Source organism: Centroberyx gerrardi, unplaced genomic scaffold, assembly GCF_048128805.1.
Source record: "Centroberyx gerrardi isolate f3 unplaced genomic scaffold, fCenGer3.hap1.cur.20231027 Scaffold_201, whole genome shotgun sequence".
NCBI lineage: Eukaryota > Metazoa > Chordata > Actinopteri > Beryciformes > Berycidae > Centroberyx > Centroberyx gerrardi.
The window spans coordinates 1-5748 of record NW_027605393.1 but is presented as its reverse complement, the minus strand read 5'-3'; the positions used below and the strand labels follow the sequence as shown (position 1 = coordinate 5748).

At 40.8% G+C, this 5748-nt stretch overlaps 1 long non-coding RNA gene across 1 annotated transcript; it reads right to left on the bottom strand.

Annotated features, from left to right (window-relative positions):
* Window positions 1-443: 443 nt before the first annotated feature.
* On the bottom strand, window positions 444-2328 carry LOC144538461 (uncharacterized). Its single transcript, XR_013504282.1, has 3 exons — window positions 2212-2328; window positions 906-1034; window positions 444-505 (listed from the first exon to the last, which is right to left on the bottom strand). It is a non-coding gene; the product is annotated as an uncharacterized LOC144538461 (long non-coding RNA).
* Between the last annotated feature and the right edge of the window lie 3420 nt (window positions 2329-5748).

Below are 5748 nucleotides of genomic sequence, written 5' to 3'. Positions count from 1 at the left end.
GATAACTCTGTTTGCCTCTGTAGTGGAAATCAGGCTAGTCAGTAAACCCTGGCTAGTCCTGTTTGTCTTGAAGTGGAAACTAGGCTAAAAAGCAAGCCCTGGATAGCTCTGTTTGTGTGGAAACTCGGCTAATATGTTAGCCCTGGTTGGCCCCGTAGTGGAAACCAGACTTCATTCATTCTGTTGTAGTGCAGTATGTTCCACTGTTAGCTTACTGATTACACTCAGAAAGACATGCATACACTTTCATAGAGCATTTATTTCAAACACATTCATTGACTTAAAAAGCCTCATGATCACCAAACAAACTGACAAGAAGTTGAGTGTTGGAGGAGAAATGGGAGAGGGGGTGAGTGAGTGTGTGTGTGTGTGTGTGTGTGTGTGTGTGTGTGGGCGGGGGGGGGGGGGGGGGGGGTGCGCTGATGATTGGTTATGGTAGGGATGATGGAGATGACGGATGAGCTGGTCGCTGGTCAGATGCTGGTCTGTTTTGTTTCCAGGGAATCTGGTTCAAATCATAGATCACACATGGGACTGAGTTAGGCATCTAGGAAAACAAAAATGATTTAGAAACTTCTTCACTCCTAATAGACATTGGACAAGCTGCTTACAGCCTGCGCGTTTGTGTGTGTGTGTGTGTTCACAATTAAATGTCAAGGGCACCTCAACAATAGCACAGAAAGTAACAAAACTGACTTTTTTCTATAAAAATGGTGTGGATTATTACTTTAAAAAAAACAGATAGAGAGCATTGTGTTAGTTGTGTTGTGTTTGCATGGCACCTCTGCTATACCTTCAGCGTGCCTGCTGGGTGAGTAATGAGCAGCTTGGTGCAGAGCCATGAACGCCAAATATATTTAAGAACAGATTTAACAGTGTCATCATGAAAAAAGATCTTTACAGACCTTCAGCTGCAGCGCCTTTTCCTTTCGCATGTTTCGTGTGTGTGTGCATCCAGGCAGATATGGCTTGTTTGTGTTTGGGTGACAACGAGATGAATGCATGCTGCAGATGCTCTGGCAGTTCTGGCAGTGCTGAGATGATGATGATGAGATAGAGAGAGAGAGAGAGAGAGAGAGAGAGAGAGAGAGAGAGAGAGAGAGAGAGAGAGAATATCTATGCATTACAAGGCCGGCGGTAGCTATGGGCAGGGGTGGGCTCAGCCCACCCAAACGTGCGTCTTGCCCACCCAATCAAAAGTTTAAAAAAAATTTTTTTTTCTTCAGCCAATGGAAAAATAGCACAGAAAATACCAGTACCGTTTCTAACTTCTGATTGGGTGGGCAGCCTACTGCCCGCCTCCAAAGTCGCCCACTGCCCACCCCGCCTTCTCGTCGTGTTCAGGCACAAACACACAGAGCTCTGAAGCAGACCTGTCCGCTGCACAGAGTGCAGTGGCCGTATTCACACCAAATCAGGTGTTGCGGTACTTCCCGCAGGGTTGTGCGGAGGTGTGCGGGGGTGTGGGCGTGTTTATTTGTGCTTTAGAACGTAACCGCTGTGAAACAATCAGAAAATAACGTTTTATTTCTCTGATTCACCGGTTTTCTCGCTACCACCGCTCCCTCTCTTCATTCACTCTGTAGCTCGCTCGACCACCGCTGCTCTCTCTCTTTCTATCTCTGTCTCTCTCTCTCTCTCTGAGAGAGAGAGAGAGAGAGGAGGAGCTTGCATCTGATCTTGACTCTGACAACCCTCCAGTTGCCAGCTGTCATTTTGCCAGATTTTTGTGCCATCTGGCCAGGGATTCGAACCGGCAACCTTCGGACTACTACTCTGCTTCTCTAACCTCTGGGCTACCTACCGCCCAAGTTGCCCACCTATTATTTCTACCAGCCCACCCTAATATAGCAGGCTAAAACCGGCCCTGATGCACTACACAATGTAATTGGCAAAAACATAAATTCAACCGGACAGAAAATATTTGCATGTTTTGTTGATTTCAGCAAGGTGTTTTATTCAATTTGTGAATTTGAAAATTGAATTTGTGAGTGAAAAGGCAAGAAGAGCAATATATGCTATCAAGTCAAGATTCAGACTAATTCATGTTCCAATTAGAATCTGGTTAAAATTATCCATAGAAACAGTGTCCATAGAAACCATAGAAATATCTGAATCTTGCTGATAAAAACTATTTATATGAAACAATTAATTATTTATTTAAAAAAAACAGATTTAACAGTGTCATCATAAAAAAGGATCTATACGCACCTCCAGCTGCACCACCTTTCCCTTTCGCATGTTTCTGCGACCAGTCAGATATGGCTTTTTTGTGGGCGGGCGACAGCGACTTAAATGCATGCTGGAGCTGCAGATGCTCTGGCAATTTGCCTGCTGTCAGTGCTATGAGACAGGATAGACAGAGAGAGAGAGAGAGAGAGAGAGAGAGACAGAGAGAGAGATAGAGAGCATCAGACTATATCTATTCAGTATATCTATTCAGCAAAGCATTTTATTAAATTTGCACAATGGCTTATTTTAATAACAATAATAACATCATAAAAAAGGATCTATACAGACCTCCAGCTGCAGCACCTTGTCCTTTCATGTGTTTCTGCAACCAGGCAGATATGGCTTTTTTGTGGGCGGGCGAAAGTGACTCAAATGCATCGTGGAACGCCAGATGCCCTGGCAAGTGAGAGCGAGTGAGAGAGAAAAATTCAATATTAATTAATTATCATCCAATATTATTAAGTCCATACTATTCAAACAGCAAACGTGCTTTAATAATTGAAATCACAGAACAGAATTCCTTAAATGAAGGACATGAAGTGAGACAGGGATGCACTTTCAGTCCAACATTATTTAACATTTACATTAATGACCTAGCAACATCATTAGAACAATCTGCTAGCCCTGATCTCACTTTTCATGATAGTGAATCATGCTCTATGCAGACGACCTGGTTCTGTTGTTACACACAGAATTCCAAAAGAGGTCAAGATCCCCCCCCCCCCCCCCCCCCCCCCCCCCCCACCCCCCCCCCACCCCCGACGAGCACACACACACACACACACACGCACACATAACACTTGCCATGCTCCTCCTTGCCATGCTCCTCCTTGCCATGCTCCTCATCTGGGTTTAAGATTGGGGAAACCATTTAGAAACATCTTCACCTTTATTCTATTACATAAATTGCAATTTAACTAGTAAAGTATATTGCGCATGCACAAACACACACACAGCACATTTTTGCTTACCATGAGTATCCTCACCTGTATGAAGAGGCTTGGCTTTAAGCCCGGCAAACAGAGCGAAGAGCAAGAAAACAATCAGAGTCTTCATCCTCTACCAAAACAAAACAGCAAGTCAGAATCCAGACAGACAGCTACATCACCAGCAATCCCACCAGGTTTTAATTCTCATCATTTTACAGTCTGTTGTGAGTGTGGACAGTAAAATATTTGAAAGCCATAGAAGAGGAGATTTGGCTCACCGTGATTTAAAACAATATGGTTTGGATAGGAATCTATGAGCAACGGTTCAGTGTACTCTGCCAGCATGGTTTTTCCATTTTTTTTGTTTTGCATATCACAGCATCTCTGAGTTTGTCTCAGTTTGTCTCTATGTGCATCTATTGTGTAAGACTGAATTAACAAATTCAGAAAACTCTGATCCAATCTTTTCATCCTTAAATAAGATTTCCTGTTGAAACTGTCGCCCGACTGCTGTCTTCAAGACTTTTGTTTTGTCTCTAAAATGTACTCAGTTTATGATACAGGAACTAACAGAATGTGTCAGTTAAACATCAGTTTTACATTTTTTAGGGCTGACAGGATGTTTGGAAAGTTTTCTTTTACCACCTACAAATTCTGGACTGAATATTTAAGGTATTCCTGATTTTGCCCATTTCACATCAGGAGCCACTAGTCTATGACGCCCATCAGACTTGATGCTTTGCATCTTTGAGTTCAGTAGCTAAAGTTGTGTTAATTCACTGTGAATTTTATTGCAAATATTGTTGCAGGTTCACTCCACAATGCCGTCATAGGAAAAGGATTGATATTGTCCTTTCAGTCAGTCAGTGTCATACACCTCTGTTATGATGCAGTTTGAATGATTACATTTTTATTCTTGAATTCTATGAGAAACACTGATTCATTATTATTATTGTTATTATTATTATCATGGTCAAATTTACTCCATGAAAATGGTCAAATTTAAACATAACAAATAAATAAAAATATTGGCTATTGGCAGCTTCATTTGAAAACCCATATCAGTTAATCCTTGCATCATTTATCCTGCTATGTCCCAAATTCTTTACTAGCCATGCAGTCTGCCTGGTAAAGTAACTCTTGTAATGGAGTTTACAACAACCACCTAATGTCAAACTTGTACCTGAAAATCCCCAACATGTAGACGGTCAAATACATTCTAGACAGAACCTTTAAGAGTGAGGAAAGAGCTGCAAGAGAAAAGTAGAAATAAAATCCCCCTCAGTATTTAAACTCACCTTCAGCTGGTAGTCGCTCCTTTCAGGTGAGATGACCGTCTAGGTGATGGATTTGAGTTGGATCTCTCAGACTCTCCACCTGCAGTATATATCCTAAAATGATTGACCTCAGGCTTGTGTGCGTTTGTGTGTGTTTGTGTGTGTGTGTTTGCATTAGAGATCATTTAAGGCCCACAGGCTAAGTAATGTAAAAGAAAATAAATAAAGTGGATATTTTTTGTGATGTGGATATTTAGTTTTGGGGAATTTTTCCCTTTATTTGCTAAAGTAGAGAGACAGGAAACATTGGGAAAGAGAGAGGAGGATGACATGCGACAAAGGTCCTACGCCTTAGACCACTGAGCCAGCAGGATGCCCCCGATAAAGTAGATGTTAAATAAACTATCAGGAACAAAATGTTACTGATGTGTTTTTATCAGAGATCATTATATTGCAATTCTGCGTTATTACAGTATTATTCAAGTATTTTTATGATTGACAAAAAGAGAAAGACAGGATGGCATACTGACTTGAGTCTCACTTGTATCCATCCATTTTTTTTTTATTATTTTTTTTTTTGTGTGTGTGTGATCCATGTAACGTGGTTGATTGATGCCTTGTGATATAGTCTTGCACCCACAAAATGAGCTGGACACAAAAAGTCCATCTTCTATTTGTTAGTATTTAGAAAGGTTTTAGAGATGGTTATTCTGCTGGGAAAGTACGACATCTGCATCGCACTGACAAAAACAAGAACCGACATCCATCTGGGTCGAGAGGCAGAGGTTCCCATCACTCACACACATTTGAGTAGCATGTAGATGGTCAAATACATTCTGGACAGAACATTTAAGAGCGAGGAAAGAGACCACAACAAAGCATGTGGCAGTGACAACATAAGAAATGAGATGCTAAAATATAATGCATTGGAATTACAAACTACAATTCTAAAATCATTCAACATCGTCTTGACCTCTGGATACATTCCAAATATCTGGAATGAAGGACTTATTTCACCCATCTTTAAAAACAGTCAACAGACAGTGCTGACCCAAATAACTACAGGGGAATATCTGTCAACAGCAATTTGGGAAGATTATTTTGTTCAATTCTAAATTCAAGAATTCAAACATATCTCAATGGCAGAAGAGCCATTAATAAATGTCAAATTGGATTGTAGCAAAAACACCATACAACAGATCATACACATTAAATATCTTAATTGGCGAATATGTTAAACAAAATAAAGGTAAAATATTTGCCTGTTTTATACATTTTAGAAAAGCATTTGATTCAATCTGGCATGACGG